The 25,262-nt window shown below is 36.6% G+C and overlaps 1 protein-coding gene across 1 annotated transcript in view; it reads left to right on the top strand.

Moving 5' to 3' along the window:
• LOC128891386 (forkhead box protein O-like) overlaps positions 1-25,024 on the top strand; it is a 317,193-nt gene extending 292,169 nt beyond the window's left edge. The window contains exon 8 of the transcript XR_008460832.1: positions 24,886-25,024. The gene's annotated coding sequence lies outside the window, so the exon portion shown is untranslated. The remainder of the gene's footprint in view (positions 1-24,885) is intronic.
• The last annotated feature ends 238 nt before the right edge of the window (positions 25,025-25,262 follow it).

The raw sequence follows: 25,262 nt of genomic DNA, 5'->3' as shown, positions 1-25,262 counted from the left end.
ATACTTTGGATCGTTTCGAGAGAAGCATACAGCCCCAAGAATCGGGTGTGCGTCGAGAGGGACGCTCGCGGCCGAGGTAGACACCAATAAGAAGGTAGCGAGAGAAGAAAGCCCGTGGCTCCTTGTTCGTTCTGAAGAACGACGGAAAATGCCGGGCGGAACAAAGTAGTTGGCGCCGATTAAACAAATCGCATTATAAGTTAGCTTCTGCTGGCTGCACCAAACTTACCAACTCGCTTTATATTAAGACGAACCGCCCTCCGCGTTTCTTACTCGCCCCGGCTGATCCAGGACCGGCTATAAACTTCAGAAATGGCTTCTCCTGTTCCCTCCGACGTCTTGAAGATTAGGGTTGGCTCGCGACGAAGGTGGAGCCGACGAAGGGGACATTGGCGTAGAGAAGTATAATTATTTAATTGAATTTATCAAGGCGACGGTCGTAGATTTGTCAAGGGTGACAGTTTTAGTCCTCCGACGTCGTCGCGCCGCCACCGTTCCCGTCGCCAAATCGCGGCCCTATATGCTCTTCCGGAACGTTACCTTTTAATTCTTTGCGACCCTTCCTCGCTCCTCTTTCTTCAACTAATGTACCCTGCTTGACATCCAGAATAGGGTAAGAACCCCTGCATTGCTCCATTTCAGGCTAAGACTTATTTTATATGGAAAAATAAAAGTAAATCATTTCTCAGTCAAAGTAGACTGATGTAGCGATTTTCTCCTCCTATTTGTGGTCATCATATCTTCTTCGATTTAAACATTTTTCCTGTGCTTTTTGATTATGTTTACACCAATTCATCATCCTCATATGTTGCTTATAATTCTTGTGTCTCTTCTATACGATGCAAATATTTTTCATTTTCCTAGCGTGAATAATTTGTTTTCTTTCCTAAATTGTACATTGTACAAATAAGCAGAACTCGCCATAGTGGCTCTCTACTTTTTTTGTCTTTCCTAAGCATATATGCGCATCGTATATATATATCGTATACGATCTATATTCGGGACAGCATTTAGATCCTCATGATCTATTGCTCACAATTAGCACATCGTCGCATTGTAGCGTTTGAAATGAACCGTTTGTGCCGAAGACACTGATTCTTCTCGAAATTTAACCTTCCGATTCTTGAATACCAAGTAACAAAGTAATATTCCCGGCGCTTTCTTGTATGCGCTCCGACCATGAATTTTCAATCCACCTCTCATAATCTGGAGATTCGTAAATCTGGACACGTTTGGAGTCGTATGAATTCTCTAGTCCAGGAAAGTTTCCTAATCGAATCGTCGACGTTTACCGCTCGAAAATGTGAGATAATAATAACTGACAGCCGCGACGCGCATAAGTAGTAGCATTTCTGTCAAGGACTCCTAGAGATTTCTACGACGCGGCGCGTCTCAGACATGCGGAATCGAAACTCTCGCGAAGATTCGGCGGATGTCTTTGTTCGAGCTCGCTGTGGAACTTATAACTTCAGACGATGACGTAAGAATATATTTATCTTGCAACCAGATGATGATTCGCTTCATTTTGATAATAAATACGATCTTACGATGTACCATCTTGAAGTGTTGGCGTCGTTAGTCATCAATTTTAATAAGACTTAATGAACTTTTAGAACACCTGAAAATGTTCGTATTTTTAGTTTATTTAATAAGAATTATATTTAATGACCCCTAAAGTTGGTTTTGAACTATTAAGATTAGACAGAAGGTTTAATGATGTGCTTTTACAGTGCAAAATTTAATTCTATAGAAAATTCTCATTGAAATTGTGTTGTTTCAAAAATCTTTAAAAATTAATACATTTGTAAGAAATGTGGAAAAACTAACGAATTTGAGTGTCCGTATTCGTAGGTATTAATCACTGATAATTGAAGATTGGCAGACACATACTATGCGTCTATCCGATATTTATCTCTGAACGCATGTATTCGTCTACAACATAGGTAGTTGTTCCATGAATTTATTTAATCTACCGACAATTCATTTATACTTACATTGACGCTCAAAAGTGTCTGGACACTTCCTTAATAGAAATAAATATTTAATAAAAGTTGCGAATCTATTAATATCAATTATATCATTTATGTTTCGATATGTTTCGATATGTTTATGTTGCATTTGCGAATATATTTTATTAATAGTTTTTTTTTTTAAATCATATCAGTCAGTTTTTTAAAAATCATATTTGTTATTATTTAAAATCATGGCAAACCCGAAGTTATAAACCATTTAAAAAAAAGATACAGTCAACGTTGTTCTCACGATCATTTCTTGAGTATTACGAATGTATTTTTTAGATATACGTATCGATTTATTATGAACGTATATGAAAGTAGTAAGACTACATACACAAAAATTTTCAATTATACTTTTCACCGTCACTATCTCGAAACGACTACCTCAAAGGGTTAAATACGGATAATGTTACGGCTACAATCAAAGTCCTGAAGAATGTTATGCAACTAGAGTGCAACGAAAGATGGATATTGTTGATCGATTAGCCTCTCCACGCAATTGGTAAGAGAGGATCTAGAGAACGTATCCTACAGTTTCTCAGCAATTCGATGTTTTTACCGCGAGCCTTTTTACCGGTAACGGCAATTCCTCTTGCGGCCGTCTCATTCTCAATCATCCTCACCAATCTTCCGCTGCTTCCAGCCGGAAGAAATCCTCGTAGCTCTTCTCCCGCCGTCCTCTCTTCCTTTCTTCTGATCCCGGACGATGGCGCGCGGATTAATAGACACTTTGCGTTCTTTTTGGACAATTTGAGAATTAGCGTCGGCCGGGTGTAACTCATTCATGGGTAGTTAACGACGGGCCCGGCTCGGCGTGCTTAATACGCGAATCATAAGTCGCGAAGTTCTTGCCGCGAAGGCGCCCCCGTGCCATCCGGAAGAAGGAGGGAAAGGAAAGAAGCGGAAGAAACCCGAAGGAAAAAGCAGGTCGCGCGAGACGGTGGATGACGAAGACGATGGGTGGTGTTCGTGTCGGGGATGTGCACCCCGTTGGTATTCGGGGTAGCGGTGGATGTAGAGAGGCTGCCGATGAAGAGGTGGGGCGCACGGAGGTGGTGGTAGAAGAATATGCGGCTGCAAGAAAGAGCCGTCCAATATTTCAGCGCGGGACGATCGCGACTGAGCGACCGAGCGACCACTTGAAATATCTTGTCGCCGGGCGAAAACTTTCAGACCCGGCAAACTGAAACATGCTGACGTAATCATAAAGATGGCGTACCACGAGAACCCGTGGCTCCCGGCAAACGCGAGCCCGAACCACGACGTCGCTGGGCACTCCACGACCTGTCCGACCCGTCGCCGGTTCGCTTCACTGCGATGTGTGTCTTCCTTAGCGTACCGCCCGCGCCCTTTCGGAACCGAATCTCCGCGAATCTGCTTCGAGCAAGCGTTTTCGAACAACCTTCGGAAACTGAATTCCCATCAAACAGACGCTTCCCTAATCGATTTCACGTGTAGGTGCAATAATTACTGTAGTGTTTATGTAAGTATGTAGTTAGGTACTTCGTAACAGATGAACGCACTTAATTAGGTGTAACGTAGAGATAGATTTTTAAATGTAAATGTTAACGGCGAAATCGTTCGTGTGATGAATAACATATAATTCATTTTTTGGTGAATTATTTTCATTTTTCATTATCTCCGGAACTATGCGACTAAATAAAATGCTGCAATGAGCAAATTTTATCTTCGTGTAATTTCCCAGATGATAGAATGATTTTTTTTATAAAGATTAATATATTGTACCTAATAAGTTCCCTTAAAGTTCACCTTATAATATTCAATTCATTTGTAACATTTGTAACTTTTGAGCGGTAGTGTGCGTGAAAATAATGTAATACAAAAGTACTATCAGTAGATCTAAAACGAAATTAGCGACATGATATACCTAGCTTTTATATTTAAACCACAATAACGTTTTTTATTTTCACCGACACTACCGCTCAAAAGTATCCGGACATTTGCTTCTGTTCTATAAAACATAGTTTAACTTTATACGAAAGGTATTTAGAACGCTTATAGCAATTGTAATTAGTATTGTTATCTTTTTTGAGGTATCATAGCACAATATTATAATTTTTATCTACAAATTATATAATAGGTACGCAGAAATAATATTCTATGTATAATATCTCTAGGGAATATACGTATGTGAAAATTATACATATATATATATATTCTGTTTTATACTTCCTTTTACGTGCAAATACATATGCAGATTAATATTAGAAACGACGAGTTACAATGAAAACATCGACTATTACATGCCTTTATTAGGAAAATATTGGAGCATTCTAAATTTTCGTATAACCTTATATAAACTGTGTGACTGAAGTAATTGTTTCTGGAAATCATATCTGTTAAATTATAAAGATGTACCTCCATTAAAAGTCGTAAATTTGTGAATTAAAGTCACAAAATACATAGTTAAAAAGAAGCAACATTTTATCGATATACTAATATTTTATCAATATATGAACAAAACGAACTGATATAGTCAATATACCTATAATAACGTATACCATCAATAAGAAGGAAAAGAAACTCAATTATGTTAACAATTATTAACTAGCATATTTATGTTCAGTTTGTTAAGAAATATACTTGAAACAACCTGAGATACATATATAAATTTTGTGTTGTCTTCGTTACATCTTTTATAAGTAAGTAATGCACATTTTATACATTTACCTTCTATAGATACGATTTAAAATTATAATACCCTATAGAAAAATTTTTCTTTGAATTTTACACAGAATCATTAAAGTAATAAGAATCACTTGCGTAATATGTTTGGATTATTCTTCGTTGACGACTTGTCTGACCGTGGTAACCATATTCTACTTTGAGGCTAACCCGAAAAGTGTTGCTCCACTGTAAATCTGTAACGTGTTCCTACATTCGATGACAACTTTGTATAATCTGTAACAAAATTGAACATAGAAGTAACATCGTAAGGAAATCGTTCACTTTCCCGTTGGATGCTCGCCCCATGAATGCGCAGAAGAAAATCTTTCGTGGGGTAGTTCCAATTTCACAGAAACATTTCAGTCGCCGCGGAAGTACATAAAGGAAAAAGTGCTAATTTAAGTTTCTGCAATCCCATTTTTCAGGACATTACTCATTACGATGGAATCGAAAGCTCGTCTCACCACGCTAGAGTTCTTCTTGCTTCTTCTCGTATCTTCCCTCCTCCATATGGCGTGCAAAGAAAACCACTCGATGAAATCCATTCGATCAGCTCTATTCTCGGAAATAGAATAGCTCGAGTCTTCTTGAACTATTAGCGATCAAATGTGGGTAAAATCCAATGCGAGATGATTTAGTAACGCGTTCAGCGATGAGTCGAGTGCTTCGTCACATTTCCGATAACTATACGTTTGCCTATAGAGATAATATCTTATGTCTATTGATTTTTATTCCCATTGCATAAATTTGATTGTTTATTTCAAGACTGACCTTTCTATTCTGGAGAAGTACTAATTTATAACTTTCTGCAGGGTAGTATTTTTATACGTCATATTTTATACAAATTACATTATCAGTAATAAAAGTATGTACGACCACTTTCTCACGCTTTGAAGAGTTCCATACAAATTTTTGAGTTGATGTCAGCTAGCAGCTAATTATTTTAAACTCTTGAAGAAGTCAGGCAAAATGCACACAATCGTTTTTTCTTACAGTCATACGTTTCTCTTTTCACAATAACAAAAACAAAAATTTTTAATATCAAGTAATTCCTTTTTTTCGCAAGTGATCCTAAATCTGATAACAGTGTAACATCGATACCACTATAGAGATCCATTTCCACAGGAAATCAAGACTTTCGAAACGATGAAAACTTTTAAAATAATTTTCCACCGCGAATGAAGAGTCAGGGAGGTTACCAGAATCATAACCGAATCTGAAATAAAATATCTTACCGGGCATTTCAAAGTGTACCAATTGACCTGCCAAATGGATAAATAAAAAGCTTGAGAACCTATTTATGAATCGATATTACTATCAAAAGTACAAGGTTCTTCGAAACCTAAGTTAAACAGAGTTCATGGCGTCTCCGTCGCCACTCGAGCTGTTGTCAGTGGTAATTTTAAATCGCCTCTTGAGTGCAAAGGGTTAATAAGAAACACACAAATTTAAATTAAATTATTCCAAGGAGTTATCAGGCAAATAGCGGACTCCAATATTGAAAGCATTGGAATGATTACGTCCAACGATACCCTGAATCCTCTTTTAGACGGAAACGAGCGGTGTCTCGGGATCGCGGGCATAGGTCAGAGGTCGCGGTAGGGAAGTTAGCAACGTGGGTCGAGGAGGGAACACGGTCTATATAGTCGGCGCGAAATGCTGGCTGGTATCGGCGAGGCCGAATGCCGGAGGTGAGAGCCCGTCGTCTGGTTGGGCCGTTCGGGGGGTTGAAGTGAAACTGAGCTCACGGGGTGTGCGGGACGTCGGCGCCGGAACGGCGCGCCGCGGCGCCACGTGGCCAAACCCTCCCACCGATATCTTCCTACCTACTCGCCTACCGAAACCGACTTGCGAGCGCACACACACAACTCGCTACTACCCCCGTGTTCGCGTATCCGAGCTAAAGAGAGGAGGTAACCCTCCGTCGTCTTTCTTTTTCCTCTTCTCCTTCCCACGCCTTCTCCGCGACTACACCACGCGTCTCTCTATCTCGAATTGCTCGAGATATCGCGCTCCTTCTTTCATTCCAGCGCCGTCCGTTCTTTCTCGAGGGGCAACCGCGATACGTAAGGGCGGAGGGGGTGGTTCTCGATAATGGTCGTTACTTGAACATCGTGGGGCCGGAGTCGAGTTTTTCGACTCGATTCTACGCGGCCCCTATGACTGCAAGAATTAATTAATACCTCCGAGCGATACGACCACGGATGAGAGTTGTTAGAGGTATAGGAGACCGCGGTAATGTGGGTCAAGAGTTTTTTCCTCGATGATAGGGAATTCGTTCCCTATTCCGGTTTTTCACTTCGGTCCTACCTTACACAGGAGTAATGATACTGAGTAATGATGTGTAAATATTTCCCTCGGTGTTATTTTTTTGTTTCTTTAATTGAGTATAAATGTAGGGTTACGGTAATCCGTTTCGTTCCGGTATTTATTCAAGTGTGTAAGCATATACAGTGGGTGTAGAATGTATTCGTACACCGATCAATTTACCAACATATTTTTGTGTGAAATTGTAGTTTATTCACTTCTTTTTTATAATCAATGATATTAAGATAGATAGAAGATAGATATAATCCAAACAACATTTAATATTTAATATAATTTGTGAAATTAACAAAAAAATGCGAAAAGTGGATAAAAGTATAAAAGCAATAAGTATTTGTACGATTCTTATGACGAACCATTTATAGTACAGTTTGTAACGTAAACACATTAGTTTATTGCTCCGTGCGAATTAGAAAACACTAAATTTCCAGTAAAGTACTTTTAAACAGTTGTGCGAATACTTATTGCTTCAACATTTCTATCGATTAATTGGTTTTTTTTCTTGTTAATTTTGCAACTTACATAAATAGCTATTTTTTTTGTAATCTATCTATTCTACAGATTTCCGAGAATATGTAGAATGTCATTGTTTATAAAAAATAAGTTAATAAATTACAATTTTATATAGTTTTTTTTGGAAATTGATCGGTGTACGAATACTTTCTACACTCAGTGTACAATAGTTATTGCACTAAAAGTTCTTTTTAAATAATATGTCTATTCTTCTTATCGTTACTATTGTCTTACACGTTTCGTTACCCTATAGTTCGCGTACCTCGGAATCGCTAAACCGGTACTGTAGCTACAATCGAACATAGCTACAGCCCCTAAGAGCGTTACGATAATCATTGATAAATATTGTTGAAGAAGTACGAAAACACTCTGTGGTCTATATCGAGTGGCGACAGGAGTTCTCACGCTTAGAAGAAACAGTTGAAGGTGGAACAGTCAAGCTGTTGAAATGTCTAAATTGCCCGGGAGCTATTAATTGTACTGTACTATGCTGTTGTTGCTGTTGAATTATGGTTTACAATAAACTGAAGCGCAGTGCAAAAGTTCCAACAATATTAAATCATTTATTAACCCTTTGAGTGCCAAGGAGCGATATACCGTTCCTCCATACACTTGCAAAAAGAGCCAAGAGTGTTTGTTTTACGAACACAAATGAAAAATAAACAGAACAATAAATTATGTTTGTTTACAAACAAAATTCAAGTTCTAGTTCCTGTGAAAATATTCTTTTTATACAAATTTATTTTTTCCTAAACCTATAACGTTTTATTTTTATTTTTTTAGTATTAGAGGAAGTCTAACATGTTTTTAATACTGTGTAAAAATTTCATGAACCTAATATAAAATTGACCGAAGTGTACTTTTTAGTTTACAATCATGCATCTCTGCTTCAAATTGTCTGGCATTTCTCAGACATAAAATTTCCTCTGTCACTCATGGGTTACAAGAAGGTACCAGACTATGTCGTATAATATCTAATAATGCTGTCTATTAATTGAAATAAGTAATTGAAATAAGTGAGTCATATTTTCCTGGATTTGTTGACTAAACCTCGGTACAGAATTTCTTGCTTCATGAAACATGTGATCCTACCCATAGAGATATATTTTTGTCTCACGTGTCAATCATAGTTAGAGCTCTCGTCTTCGTAGAAAATTTAAATGATTGCATGATTCCAAGAATACTTTCGTCTCGAGCTCTTATTCTATGCGCGAGATCCGATTAGTCGGCTGTATAATAAGACGGATCTTTTAATATTTTTTGCAGTCGCGTCCTTTTATTATCTCGAGATAATATTAAATCAAACTCTTAGTAAATGTATTCGCGGGAAACATGAATTAATCGTGGGTGCTAGACATTCCTCCAACGTCTTGATTTCAAAGACTTTCTTTGAAATAGAACATATATAACCGTATACATTATGAGTAATATAAATAAAAAATAGAAATTTACAGTATAATATTAGGGGGACGAAAAGTAATCAAAATGTCTTCGATTTGGAAAAGTTTTTCAATGAAAAATTGAAAGACTTTTTTAAAATGGGAATGGAACTGCCTTTACGCTGGGAAAAAGTGTTAGAAAATGATGGAAATTAATTTGTTGTCAATCCGATTGGTGCATCGATCTCTGAGTAAGTAGTACAACATTTTTCCGATTTTTGCAAAAACAAAACAGGTCAATCGCGAAATGTCTTAATAACGGGATCACCTGGGGGACATACTCTACAAGATGCAAGAGGTTTCATTTTGATTGGTCCAGCCATCTCGGCGTAATCGGTGAACAGACATTCAAAAATAAAAAATATACATGTCGAATTGGGTAACCTCCTCATTTTCGAAGTCGGTTAAAAAGTGAAAGTCGTGAATCTAAGAAATGAAAATGTAAATGTCTTCGTTGCTGTTTTAGGTCTCATATATTTTCTTTTCTAGCTTGACTAAGGTGTGGAGAAATTGATACAATCTTGGAAAGCAATGAAAATTCAAATTATAGCGTAGTATGAGGATAACTGGATAATGAAATGCAAGTATTCGTTACTAGCTTATTTTATAGACCCTTAGGACATAATACTACAGTTTATCTTCGATATCTTCAAAAGAAAGAGACGCTGTCCTTTTTAAAGAAATATACCTATATGTATATGTATATAAACCATGTATCTCGATGACTAGTAGTCATTGAACCGTGACATGAGGAACCTGTACCTTCACATGAGCTACACGACACACGTCCATATCACTGTGTCATTTGACCTGGAAATCTCAGTTAGTATCAACCAATCGCCAGGTTACTTCCGCCTGAATTAACCGAAACGTACATCATTAAACTAAAACGTGCTCCATTGTCCGAATTAGAGACCCCAGTCTGAATATTTTCTATGCTGACTTTAGATGCCAGTTATCCGCAACACAGGAATCGCGTGTGCGCGTTGTTCGAACTTTCGAGCGTCATCCGCGCTTCGTTCGAGATTTATCACTTAAGAATGCATAACGATAAGTGTCAGCCGCGATATTATAAAGCGCCGTTTCTTCGGGGTGCGCATATTTTGCCGGAAAAGCGGGAGCATCCGAAATCGGGAGCGCCGCGTCGACTGGTGACATAGAGAATAAGAAAAGAAAGAAGCCAGTGAACGGGATTCGCACACGGATATAGGAATCAGATAGAGCAGAGCTTCCCAACTACTGCTATATGGACAAAATAATTGGTTATGTCAGCCGAAACAATGGTTGCGTATAACAACTTAAAAGCGTTACATACAGTCACTCTGGAATTGATCACGTGATAATATTGTTTCAAATTTTCTTGCGATACGAATTTCTTAAAACAGTTGAGAACGGTTGATATTCAACCAAAGTCACTTCAGTCGTTTGTTTACATCTTTCCTTAATCTTCGCATGATTTAAATCTTCACCTTTACAAAATGCAACATGTATGTAACAAAATGTATTTATTAGAACACAATAGAGAAATAAGTCCTCGAGAAGATAAAATTAAAATTCATTCCTTGATACATTACCAACTTCCTTCACCAGCTTTCAAAAATATGTTACAATATGCGTAGCATGCTTCGAGACTGATAAAGGACAGACAAATATTTTTTAATGTTAAGGAACTCAGTTTTCCCGTAGAGTTAAATAAAATTGTATTTGTCGAATTACCAGTTCTATTAAGTGTGCTCGAAACTCCTTTTATTTCGAGTACCTTTATAACAAATATCACCCAGCAAATTGTAAAAAAACAATAGAATAGTAGATAAAATTATATTACTTCGAAAACATTCTATTAAAGTGTCAAATAAGTGAAATATAAAATTAACATAATTAAATATTACCTATTCTATAATTGTTTCCACAACTGTAATATGTTTTCATTCATTTCTTTCCCGAACATTGTTTATATTCTTATTGTTTCCCTTCAATTATAGTAAAAAATAATTTGTAGTATCGGCGATCGAACTATAGGAAAAAAGAATGCACACAGTAGCATCGCGCATTTGTCACCTTTCTTTTTTTTAATATATAATTATTAAAGCTTCTATGTATATACAAACATGGATAACAGTAGAAGAGATAATACAATACAAATAGGAAAAATGTGGCTAGCCTAAGATATAAACTAAAGACCCTAAGTTGGGTACTCCTGATCTAATCTATATTTTTTTTTTGGCGCTTTAGTTACCTCGGCTACCGAGGTAGCTGTTCGTTGATTGACATTCTTAGCTTACATAATGCTAATGTAATGTGCGTAAACTTTGATATTTTTTATCTGAGAAATAAAAGAGTGTCTAACAAAATCCCTTGACAGAATTTCTGCGTTAATGTCAGGGAATACACGCAACAAATTGTATTCAACTCTATGAGATCAGTGTCGCAAGGTCCTCTTGTTAATAATTAATTGTCAATCGTGTAGAGTATTTGGTAAATTTCATGATCTACTCTTATCGCTTAAGAAAAAATTCAAACAGAAACTAGTATACACGCACGTGACACATAACAATATATTTATACAATTACAATAATTTCATACAATTTTGTGCTATTGCTCTTGGCCGAAAACTTTTTACCAGGGCTTGTATCGTAGGCTAATTTTCGGTGCGACTCTATTCATGGCGTCTTACGCCGATCGCACACAGACGCAACCGATTTGAAATTTGCGTTGCAAACCGTTTGCGCTCTTTATTTGATCTATTCCACTATCTTTGTTTTACCCTGTAGATCCACGGTTGCATGCAACTAGTTTCAGAGTGGTTTGAAACTGATCAGTTTATTGTTTACAATTCAGAATTTCAATTCCTGTTCAAGAAACAATCGAACTTCTAGTTCGGCCGCTAGAAGTGTTTGCGTACGCGTGACTTGGTCGCTGTGCACTAGTTACGCGTCTGTCAGATAAGTAAGTGCACCACCAAAACGCGTTTCACAGCCGTGGGCGTGGACGCAAGCGACCAAAGTGTCTTGCTGAATGCGATTGGTTAACCTCGGGGGTGGAGTCAATCCCGCTCTTCTCGTGCGCCGATAATACTCGAAAAACTTTTGATATCGTTTTACTCGCAAATGAAGCTTGCTGCGGAAAAATGTCATTCTATATTTCCAACTTATTTTTTCATGTACATTCACATCTCTCGAGCTGCATTATTGATTCAAAAGTATTATAACGTGAAACATACTTTTATATTACGTTCCCATATAAATACAATACATTTAATTTTGTTAAAGTGCAAATTTTTGAAATAAATCAAATTGATGCGCGGTATATGTAAAAGCAGGACGCTTTATTAACCCTTTCCACTCGTAGTGCGCGTTACAGTGTATAATATACGAGATGGGGTATTTAAATAAGACCACCTGAATATCTTCGTTATTTATAGTCCTGTAAAAAAATCTTTAAGACAAAATTACACTGTTTGAAAGGGTACGTGTAACGGTAAGATAATCTTTTTCTCAAGATCATTTTTTAGAGAAACTTCAAGGCTATCATTCTTTTTGTAAATATGTAGAATCATATTTATTTTTTGTACGTTTCAATAAATTTTAAGAAGACCTCGATAATAACACTATTTCTATTGATAAATCTTCAGTTTACATTTTACTTACATATTTCAAAGTTAGAAGATTTGTTAGAAATGATGGGCCTTCGCATCAGTACAATAACGAAGTCTCAAAAAAAATTCCTTGTTTTCATTTTTTATTTCCTATTAAAGTTCTATATTCCCATTTAAATGCCCCAATCTGTATAATGTATCGCACCCCAAGATCCTGTTGTAAATTACAGTTAGATTTCAGTTGCGTGTGATTTTATCTGTCATTGATTTCAGCATTAAGTACTTTGTAGATAAAGCCAACAAAATCCGAGCTGTTGTAGCCATAAAATTTAAAAAAAGTTTTTTTTTTAATGTTTAAGTGTACAGGGTTGAGAATTTCTTTCTTTAGGGCTTTCCTACCTTATAAAGTTGCTGTGTACTACGACCTACCGGTTTGCAATGTGTCGTAGGTTGGGAAGCCCTGGAACAGAGAAACATGCGCGAGAGAGAAAGAAAAGGGGGCGTAAAGTGTTCCTATGGCTGAACACGTGGGGCAAATAAATATGCTCGATGCGCACGTGCCAAAACGCGCGGAGCGTGGGTGGGATCGTAATTTCGGGCAGCGACGATTTTTCAAAATCAAACGTAACCAAAAGGTCGTACGATAAATTTACCAACGCTCTCCGTCCGTTAGGTACGTCGCGTAACGACACGTAACTCAATGTAATTCAATCGGCCTCGCATTTTTGCTCACGTTACTGCCATATATCAGCAGACAGATCATACATCGGCAGGATAGCTCTGATTCTCTGTTCTCTCTCTCTCTCTTTTTTTAAAAAGGGTCTGGGGAAGGGGGTCCCGTTTTGTCCGGTGTGTCAGTGATAGATAGAAACGACGTCCTCCTATGGAAATTACAAATATAAAAAACTGTGCGCTCTGTACGACGATACGACACGAGCGAACCTATTTTTTAAATTAAATTCGACCACTTTTACGGTATTGGAAACGTTGCGTCGCAGCGCTCGGCTTAATAACTCCTCGATGGAACTTTACGGAAAGTTGGATTACGCGACTGTAACCTCGCTCCGATAAGAGATACGCTACTGTACTTTACGCGGGGATTAAATCCCGCTTATCGAGAAATCATCGGCTTATCATCCTCGTGGTACCATGTTGTGTTTTGCGAATTGAATCTCTGATACGAGCGACCTGGAATTTCTATTTACTTTCAGAGACGAAAATCCATTGGTACGACTCAATACACTTGCATCAGGTAGTGTTCCGTGGATATATTTAATGAAGGATTTTAACAAAACTTCACTTTATTAAATACGAATCATATGAGCTTATTTCGATTCAAATTGACCACATAAATTTTATGATACATGATATCAAAATTTCGTAATTGTAATAGAGTTTCTTATGAAACACACAGATTTTCACGTGAATTTTTTCAATTTAAATCAAAATGCAATTCAAGAAGTTGCTAAAAGTTGATATGCTATCAAAACCGAAATTATAAACCATTTAAAAAAAAAACAATTATTGACAAACCCAGTTTTACAGAAACGATATCAAATTTTTGTAATTTTAATACAGTCTCTTATCCAACATACATCTTTTGATGTGAATTTTTTAAATTTAAATGAAAACATAATTCAGGAACTTGCTAAAATTTTGATATGTCTTCAAATGATATAACATCATGCAAAAGCAAAAAATAATATCGTACAACTTTAAACTGGATCGAATTCAAAAATTACTCGAGACTTTATTTGCTTCCAGCAGCATCGGTAACTGAAAATACTTTCGCAATTAATCTGCGAAGCTTGCACAATGCATTCGCCTTGAATTAATATTGGGGAAACCTGAATTAAAATTGAATTATGGCATCTGTAGTTGTTCGCAGTAGAAACCGTTTCGAATGATTAAGAGAGCTGTCATGAAATACCAGTACTGCTACGCGAAATATAAATATCTATAATTTCTCTATTAAAACAGGAAAATCGTCTATTAGAAGAGACAATGGTAACATTGCAATGTTTAAGAGGATTAGCTGTGGAAAGAATCTGATAAATCTTCTGAAAAGCAATAAGCGTTGACTAATCGCCACCTGGAAACTGCATTAGTGACGCACAACGGTATTAACCTTTTCGGTGCTCTGCGCGAGTATACTCGCTAGTTTATAAATAAAGTTTTACTTTCATAGACATGTGTTTATTATTATAGATATATGCTAGAATAAATATCGAGCTAAATGAGTCATTTTAAATTATTTTGAATGAATTCTAAAAACCGACGAATGCTCCGTACGATTATACTCGCCGCCACTGAAAGTATTGCGCATCGACAATGCATTCGCGCTCACGCAAGTTGCGCGGCGAAAAGGTTAACGAAACAGTAACATTCCCCAACCGTCTAAGACCTATATACAGTTACGATTAATTGCGTCGTTTTGAATCGCTAAAAAGACTATGTGGACGGAATTGGCATTCTACTGCAATCAGGACGACGGATGGAAATAAATTTGCTGAAAAATAATCAACCCCACGAACTGTAAAATCGTGGCTGAATGGAATTGAATGCGATTATATATGCGAACCTATATTGGTACAAACAACTCGGTATGCTCTTGTTATACGTTGTTCGTAAGAAATGCTAAAATATTTACGACAATTGACCTACTTGCATTTTTCCTTCTTTCAAGGATACATATAATAAGAATAAGAATAATAATTGTTATATTAATAATACTATTAGTTTGGTGGATATGAAATGACGTTTATACTCTCACGATATAAAATATTTTTAATAAAACGTTGTACATTTAATTAATTGTAATTGCAATAAGATTCTACATTAATTATACGATCAGAGGATAGAAAATGACGATGAAAAAGTTAAGTTTCCAATAAAAAGTTACCAGCTTTGAATTTTTGAAATCAGCGTTGAATTATCGTAACATTCACGTAACATTCTTCAAAATCTAACTTTTTGTTTTTAGCCATTTTCACCGCCATCTTTGCATGTTTATACTCATATAAAGAATCTCGCGATCATTCCAAGTATTTATAATTGTCGATAATAAGATTCTAATGTTTCTATTCTAAACATCTTTAGTATTTGAATGTGTGTGCCTTACACTATATTTCTTCCTCTGTAATATGATTACAGTCAATCGATGACAGAGTAGACTAAAATGGATGTTATTGGCCTGGGTGATTAAAACACTGAAAAACAACATTTCGTATCCATCAACCTAATATTTGTTACTTACGATAGAGCGCGTATACCAATGGAACTACTACATTCTAACTAAGTAAAAATACGTTTCAGTCTTTAAATTAGAACTTCGAAGCTGCGTCTATAATTGCAAAACTAAAATTATACTTTATGAAGAAAAATCGGATATTCGATTTTCGTCATTCGGACCAATTTCGTTGCCTTTTAAGAAGTGCATTTTAAGAAACTAATGGATCGCAAATTAACGATAAAGTAATACGTTTATCCCATCCACAACGAAGAAATATTGCGCTGAATTCGTTTGCCTGTTTCTTAAGTCTGCAAGAAGAAGAAGAAGAAGAAAAAGACTGATAGTAGAATCGATTTGCTTTTCGATTTCCACAAACCCAGCTAAAGTGAGATGAATAGTCCGGAGCTTCCAAAACTAGGTATTATTAAGGACTTATCCTTCTTGAAAAAAACTACTAGACATATAAGTTTAATGTTTGGTACGATCATTTACTTGTATAATAGAAAAGTTATATATTTGATATTATTCAACTTTAAACTGGATTGAATTCAAAAATTACTCGAAACTTTATTTGCTTTCAATAGCATCGGTAACTGAAAATATTTTCGCAATTAATCTGCAAAGCTTGCACAACGCACTCGCCTTGAATTAATATTGAGCAAACCTGATGGAAACATATTCTCTAACCGTGGTTACAATTCTGGTACTGACTACGATACATTGTTTAAAAGTGAAGAACAAAGTAACTTAAGTGGTACTTGAGTTAATAATTTCGCGAGCTAAGGGCAATCTAACTATTGTACTACTATACTTTCTTCAAAGAATAAAAGTTAACTTGTAGTTGTTAAAAATTCAGTCAGACTAACAAATCAGCTTCAAAATTAGTACAAAATATTAAATAACACATTTTATTATTATAAAATGATTTACATTCTCACAATAAATTTATATAAATATCCCAGCATGTTTAAAAAGCTAAGCAAAACGTGTAGCAGTGTTTAACCTACCTAACTCCGAACAATTAAATTATACTCCTTAGGTCTCAACCGTTTATGTATAAGCCAAACAGTTTTTTTACGATGATAAGATCCTTCTTAGACGATTAAAAGTACAGAAGTTTTATTGGATCAGATTCGTCCAGTTATAGAAGGCGATAAATGCAATCGTGTAGTGTTCGAAGGTGCAGTTGGAGAGTCCGTTCGCGATGCTTCAATTATGTATCGCTTCACACTCACGCATGAACAAAGACGTGAAAAGAGTCCATGGGTATAAGTGGACGATGGAGCAAAAGGTGAAATCAGAGTGCGAAATCCATTAGCCATTCCGTGGAAGCACGTTTTACCATCGACGCTCGATCTTTCATCCTGGCGCGTGAAGAGTGGCGCGAGCTTTTGTGTATGTATGAATGACTAGCTATGCGAAGTGTTAGCTGCAAGTCTACCCAGATCTTCATTCACTGCTTCGATATGTAAGTCCACCTGTAACAAATTTTATAGCACGGTTAACTCTGGCAGGTTTGATGGCTTCAAACCTGTCCCAGCTTTTGTTTAGCTTCTTATACATGGTGGAATTATAGGATTGATTGATTACGAGTAAGTAAATCTTTTTATTAGGAGGCCCAGAGCGAAATTAAAATTCAAACAAATAAATTTATAATATGTTTTTATTTTTAATCAATTATGTAACAATCTTCTACCATCTAGTGTGCAAATTGTAAAAATCAATTGATACACAGTGAGCTGATAAGTAATAAACAAGTATCGACATTCGGAAAAATGACATTACTTTGTGGTCCTACTAATATAATAAAAAAATGTGTGTGATTAGTCACTGTTATTATTAATCGTGTGCTTCAAGGAATTAGGAGATATATATCCTGTATACGTATTATTTATAGTATATAAAGTTGTCCATTATCTTCACAGGACTCTTGGTTTGATTTGCTAGACTGACAGAATTTTTAAAACCTATAAGATATGTTTTAATCTTCAAAGAAAGTACATTAGTACAAATTGTTGTCACCCTCAGGTCATCGACTCTTCCTTCAATTTGCTAGGCTGGATGAATTTTAAACAGTTAAAATTACTCGACCTACTAAGTTCTTCATTTCTGAGAAAAATATCGTGGGAAGTATCAAAATTCTAACCTCGGTTAGAACGTGCGTTTTAAAATTGTTCACGCAGAACACTGCTTTATCCAAGGACACTCGAATGAAGATTACCGTCGCACGTCGCAATACACAAGCAATTTGTGCGAACTTCGCATTAGACTTCTCGAAATAACACTTTAATAACGCATTACGCTACGAACAAAGGAACAACTCAACACGAGCAACAGGAGTAATCGCTCATAATGCATCTCATGTCAAAACCACTCCACGTATCTCGTCGTTTTCATCGTGCTGCGCACCTTCGTGAAAATGTTCCCACTCGTCACCCATTCGATTTACCGCTGTTCTTTGCCAGCCGAAGAGTGTATTACAAGAAGAGAGAGGAAGATGTTAGACTTCAAAGTATGATTTTGAAAAGGAACAGTATTGTCTAAGCTTGATAATCAAGGGTTGGATAAGAAAATTATTAGATATATAAATAAGTTTGGTGCCTTTTTATCATATATTCGATGTTTATTTATAAGAAAAAGGAATACACGTTATGTTTCAAAGTAATCACCATTACTTTCTACACACTTCTTCCACTTTTCGGGTAGTTGGCGGATTCCGTTTCTATAAAAAGATGGTGGTTTTGATTTAATAAACTCATTACTGGTTTTTTCGACTTCTTCGAAAGATTTGAAATGGGAATCAACTAAGTGGTGTTATAGCGACCGAAGAAGATGGTAATCTGAGAGGGCCATATCTGAAGAATATGTCGCATGAATGAGAATCATTTTTGTAGCCTCAGCAGCATTTTTCCTCAACTCAAGTGCAAAAAAAAATACAATGTCTAATGTGCATTTTCTGAAACGTCATGGTGCTAAATATTTAGTAGCGTGAAGCTAATACCTTAAGGTACAAAAAATTTCAATTTGAAATGTAATTACAGCTGAATATGTATAAAGGCACCGAACTTATTTGTATACCTAATAGTCACGTTAAATTAGAATTCTTGACGTTAGTCACATCTTTGAGTAGATGGGCGATATATTACCTACGGTAAAGTTCCGCCAACGGGGAGCTGTAGGTGTGAGGCTTTTAGTCAGTAAACATTTGAACAACATCCACGGGGTGTCTTTTCAAAGGTTTTCTCTACTACCACGATAAAAAAAAATTGTTAAAAAAGGTCTTGGAGTAGAACCGTTACCCGGGGACTTCCACATAAACTCAAAAATGTACTTCCTGAAGTAGCTCAGTTTCAGGAAAGTTATTTTCTTGTGAATTTGTAAATATAGTAAAGTTCTCTCTGGTATACCCTAACGTTCTAATTATTTTTAATATATCGATCGTAATACGATAATAACATTTACTACCGATACAGCGATAATCGCGGGAAATAAAACTCCTGTAGCACTATTTTATCACCTTTACGAATATCTTGATCTAGCGCAGCTATGGTTAAAATTTTAGTATTACTTTGACCTTTCGAAAAGAACAAGGTGGAAGGACTGAAATGCTTTTCTTTAATGAGATTCATTGAATATATTTTATTTTGTTCTTTGAACATTGAACAAAATCGATTCATGAACAACGATCACATCTTATAATTCTTCCATTTTTCCTCTACATATTCTCTACTTCCCTCTTTTAAAAATGTTTGAAACAAATTTAGAAATCAATTACACAAAAAAGTTATATAAACTGTTTCCCTATATTCTCTGATAAAATTTCGTAAGGTCTCATATAATAGTTGAAAGAAAAACAGCGAACTAAAAATTCTCACTTAAATAAATAACGTGTTTAACAACGAATAAAAGGTAAACATAAACAGCTTTCGAGCTTATTCTTTCACTGCTCTCGAAAACTCTTAACATGCGCAGATGCATTTAATCCTGTCGGAAGCTACTCCCAGGAGTAAAGTAGTAGTCTCTACTCTGTCTTCATTGCCATACAAACACCAATGATGTCGCGCAGTACACATGGTCCCCTTGCGTACCAAATACGGCGGCTAAAGGGGAGGAGAAAACCGCGTAAGGGGTTTCCACCCTCCAGCCACGGAAAGGACTAATGGATCATCGGTTCTCACCTCGTAGTGTCCAGCCAGTGCCAAAAAGACGATCGAAAAGTTAGCGAAAGGGGAGCGAGCAGGTAGTGGCTAGTGGACGATCGACCGGTAGCTTTGTTTAGCGTAGAAACAAACGATGGAGGATAGGAAGCACCAGCGACAAGAGCGTGGGAAGAGAGATGAGTCCCTCCGCGTCGTCGTCGTCGTCGACGTCGTCGCCGTGATTTACATGGATGCCAGAGGCAGTTGTCGCAGTGGCTTTTACCGTTTCCCTCAACCCCATCTCCGTAAGCTCTCGTCCATGCACGTGAGCGCGCGCACACGTGCACGGATACCACCTCGGGAGAGCCGAAATCCGGGAATTGGGTTTCGCATTGGCACGTCATTACTTTGTTTATGAGGACGGGAACGCGGCAAGACAGCAAAGAAAAAGTGTCCACGGGCGCACCGGGCAATATTTACCGGTCAAGCGACGTCGGGCCGCGCCGCACCGTTTCAGGATTTTTCCAGCGGGACGAGTTTTATGCGACCGGCTGATCCACTTTGCCCAACGACGACCAATCGCCGCCCCGCTTTGGCAGGCTACCAATGCGAAACGACGTCCGCGACATACGTCGAACACGTTCTCCAAAACGTGTCCTTTCCTCGTTCTTTTATGCTTCCGCGACGTCTGTCGTGAACGTCGACGTTCGTCGCGATGCGGACTCGTTCCGATACCAATAGGCATATTAGGTGGCTAACTTAATTCCTCATTAAAATTTATTTATTTCGAAGGGCAAATGAACGGAACCTTAATCAAAGTAATTTCCTCCATTTTGTGCTATTTTGTCCCGTCTCTCCGGCAGAAGGGCTGTCAATGGTAAAACGCGGTATTTTCTAAGTCAATTAATTTATCCATCCATTTTTTCGACTTATTTATGACTAGAGAAGTGTATGTCTGTAAATGCGCGTTGCATCGACCAAATGAGATGGTAATCCGATGGCAAGTCTGGAGAGTAGACTGGATGCAAGAGGATTTCTCACTTTAGTTTTAGAAGTGTTTGTTTTACGTTTTTAGCAACATGCGATTTTCTGGAAACTTATGTGGCAGCTATATCCCTTCTTTATGAATTTATTACATTGCAAACGTTTCGAGATGACCATTAGAGTGACATTCAATAGTTTTGACAATTCTAAAAGCATTAGAACTCGTATTTTCAAATTGTCCTTTGGAGCATCTTTTTTTTAATCTAACAAAATTAATTATGTATCCTTTTTGGTCTTTGTGTACTTCAGTTTGTATTAAACGTGTTCGACTACGATCCTATCTTATAATTAAGGGTTCATCACGAATAATTCCTTCGCAAGTTTTATTATTGGAACTTGATGAATTAAGTTCATCTTTGTCTTCCTTATTCTGATAATAATCAATTTGACCGTCGCGTAGTCTTTGTCATTCAGTCCTATAGTAATCTGATAATAATTGGATTTGTATATTTGTATATTGTACATTGTATATTATATATTGTATATTGCATATTGTAAATTGTAAATTGTAAATTGTAAATTGTAAATTGTAAATTGTAAATTGTACATTGTGCATTGTACATTGAGTATTTATATGTTGTACATTGTACAATACTATATATTGCACCTATTTTATTGCAAATCTGTTTCCAGATCAGATTTACACACAATTTGGAATAATTAGTGTAATTTGAAATTTAGAAGAAATGTTTTGTATTCAGTATATCAGTTCATTTAATAAGTTTCTGCACATTTCCTCGGACAAACTTTTATTACAATGTGATGCATAAGTCAACATAGTGCCAGCAGTTCATGGTGCAAGGTCCGTAACAGCTATTTATATTCAGTCATTCGTTAGTCGTCGAAGTCGGTTTGGCCAAGTATATGGATATTTTTTAATTAAAAAATTACAATAAAGATGTTTTGTACTCTACACAATCCTTTCGTGGAATTTGATAAGGAAGAACATTATATGCAATTTACCAACAAGAATGATAGCATTTACTTTGAAATTGAAACAACTTTTTGAAGATTCGAAACCTCAACGACTTGGACATCTTAAATCTAGTATGTACTTATAAAGAATAATCTAACTGATTTTTACTGAAGCGATATCGATAAATTAATTTTATGTTGGATCATATACAACAATGTCCATTATGCAGATGGTGAATATTTTACAACCTAAATACAATGTACTTGAAAAGCACAAGAACTTATCATCTCATCCGTTACTAATATTTTTACTCCTTAAAGATTCTACAGAATAATATAAAATTAAATTTTTGCTCTATATTTATTCTAGTGCTAGTTCAAAATTGAAATACTTGTTTAATATTTAAATGGTTCTTCGTTCCGAATAACGCTGTCGCACTTTCATTCATACTTTCACACTTTTCTTCAGAATCCTTTCAACGTTGTAAAGTTTCGATTCGTTTTTTAATCAATTTACGAAACTATCTTTCCATGTTACCGTTCGTCAGCGATCACGGATGGATCCAGGAAAGAGAGATTTTGATCTTAGGAGAATGGTTTTCAGTAGCGAAACTTTCCAATATCAAGAGTAAAGAAGTTGAGTGTTGAAACTTCTTCCAGGTCGAATTGTTCTTGGATACACACACGACAGGAGCAATTTTTTATAATGGATCACGTGTTCGAATCGGTATGAATTGAAGTGCTGATTTTCGCAGTATTTTCCAGCCAGTTACCCGTTATGTTTGAATAAAGTTTGAAATTTAATTTCTAAGCGGATTGACGACGGAGCGCTGCTAGAATATTTACACGTTAAAAATAGAATTCTAAAGTGAGTGCAACTGCGTGCAGCTTATTTACATTTTGTTTACTTTGTTGTGTTAAGTGGTAGATGCTGTTTTAATCGATTAAATAGACTTGGAAACTTTTCGCGCGATAACTATATTTAGTGTCATATATTATTGCGAATTCAGTTTATTTTAAAACCACATGTCGATTATTTTAGACATATTTGTCACCGTTGCACCATTTATCTTTCTAATTTCGTCTTGGATATATTTCTTTGATATTTCGGAAACTAACTAACTAAAGTGGTCATCTTAATCGACCTGTGATATATTTAATTATAAATCCACATAGAGGAATTAATTATAAAACCACAATAATATTTCAATGTTAGGTTATACATTATCTAGATTATTTACATATCTCTTTTCCAATCACTAATCTTCAAGGTTTTTACATAGTATACAAAGAACACTTTCTTTTTCTTACGATCTTTCTTATAATTTTGTAATGTAGCATTTATTCTTATATCTGAAGATGTTATTATTATTTCGTAGCCGATTAATTCGCTATTACTCGTGACGAAGTACTGTTCGTCTCGAATAATACCGATTACCAGGTCTCACCACGAGAATAATAGAAGAAATCAGAGTTCCTTCGATCTTCCTCTACATAGATTATACAATCGAGCTTAATACTAAATACGAAACCATGGATATCAAAGGAAACAAACTTCCTTTGATTTCAAAAATCTAAGTCTGACTCTGCCAAGCAATTATTTTGACTAAAAGGGGTGAAGCTAAATGGAAATCGCGACACGACGCGACCATGCAACTGGACTTACTGAGTCAGTCCCGTTTCCTCTAGGCGGGCCCAATTCGAAAGAAAAACGATCGACGCCTCCGTATCAGTCCTCTACTCCTTGCATCCCGTTGACAGAGCTAATACCGAACCCGACTTACGCCGACTTACTACTCTTTTGGCTTCACTGCACCGCTTGCCAGGAGTCTATTACTTCGCCAACAAGTATGTCTTACAGGAGAGAGTTCTGATCCGGAGGCTGCCACAAAGGGTGCGTGGCCACGCACACTTCTGCGGCCGATGTGTGTCTTTTCCTTGAATAAGACGCACTAGAGGACGGCAACCGACCTTTCAGTTCAGTCACACGATTGGTCACTTGGTTATCACATAAAGCAATAGTGACAGAAGTAGAGAATGAAGTTACGAGCCCAACGTGAACCTAAGAATAAACAAAAGAAGTTGATTAATAATTATTTGATAGAGGACACGCGGGCCTTAAAACTAACTTAATTTAAACTAACTTACATCTAACGCGACTTAGAACTAAAGTTCCCACGGCGGAAGCAATGTCTTCGTTCAACGCAATAGCTAGCTTCGAGAATCAAGGAAACCTTAGTAATTAGACACAGAAATATATAGGATGGATACAAGACACGGACGCGCGATTGCGAGATGTATCCTGACCAAGGGATCATCAAAGAATGCGTCCTCCCCTTTCGTATACGTGCAGCAGTCACGGGACTCACGACCCCCTTGTTGATGAATAGAGGGTGGGGAAGGGTGAACAATAAAAGCGTTACGGTCGATTTGAAGGCTCGTTGAGCCCATCGAGAAAATAATCCGCGAAACATTAATATTACAGTAAAATCATATTCGCTACAATTGCTTCAACAAATATTGTCAATAAATAATTTAACTATTGTCAAAAATTAATTGTTAGTTATTACAACAAATTGCAAGATATACTTTCAATTAATAACCCGTTTGATAAGTTATTTGTAATATTCCCGAACATGGAAAGTATTAAATTTAATTAAACGTATTCTTAGACCATTTGTGTAATTTTAATCCTTCCCATACACCTATGTCTTTATATAACTTAAAAAGTAATTCAAAATTGTACTTATATTAATTAGTATATTAAAAAACATTCAAAAGATTACAGTGAGACAGTTTCGAACGATAACATTTACCAGTATCAGAAGTGCACGCTTACGGAGTTCGATTATTTTTAAAGATATCCGTGATGTAATTGTGCATCGAAATTTTAAATTATGATAATATCTACGATACCAATATTTACAAGTGTAGAGAGGAATTCTAGGACTTACGTATTCTTATTTTCCTATGTTACAGAAGTCCCAAAGTGTCGAGGACGAGCAGGAGGATCGAGTTCTTGTGATAAGGTGTAGAGATAATTGTACCATACCACGACCACGATACGTATCATACCATCAAACGTACTTCAAGGATCTACATCTGTGCGACTGCGATGCGAGAATGGCGCCATGAGCGCGATCAACATCGTGGAGCGAGCGTCGTCTCTTCGACGCCTGTAGTTTTGCTTACCAGGCTGGTCGAAACAGGATTGGAGAAAAATACCCGCGCATATTTCGCCATTTCTCATTACCTGACATCTTCGTTCCCGCTTTTCGAAGGACGAAGCATCGAGAATCGCAGCCTCCTTCCGCGTTCTACGAAATCGCCTAAGCGTTTCTTACTTTTCCTGTCAC

This window comes from Hylaeus anthracinus, unplaced genomic scaffold (genome assembly GCF_026225885.1).
Source record: "Hylaeus anthracinus isolate JK02 unplaced genomic scaffold, UHH_iyHylAnth1.0_haploid 0, whole genome shotgun sequence".
Taxonomy (NCBI): domain Eukaryota; kingdom Metazoa; phylum Arthropoda; class Insecta; order Hymenoptera; family Colletidae; genus Hylaeus; species Hylaeus anthracinus.
The sequence above is the reverse complement of the archived record's forward strand: the minus strand, read 5'-3'. Positions and strand labels throughout refer to the sequence as shown.